Here is a 237-nt window from a genome sequence, read left to right on the forward strand (position 1 = left end):
TATGCTGCTGATGTAAATTCATTAGTGGATAATTATAAGACGAAGTACCAAATACAAAACAATACATTTGCTTTAAAGGTTCTCAATATTTCGGAACAGAAAAATTTTACATGCATAGTATATGACCAACAACTTGAAAAAACTAGTACTTTCTGGGAAACTGTACCTTACCGTAAGTAAACATTTATTGTGTATGTATATATGCATGTATATATATATATATATATATATATATAT

Source organism: Anneissia japonica, unplaced genomic scaffold, assembly GCF_011630105.1.
Source record: "Anneissia japonica isolate Jap-2015-1 unplaced genomic scaffold, ASM1163010v1 scaffold284969_len127995_cov102, whole genome shotgun sequence".
Lineage (NCBI taxonomy): Eukaryota > Metazoa > Echinodermata > Crinoidea > Comatulida > Comatulidae > Anneissia > Anneissia japonica.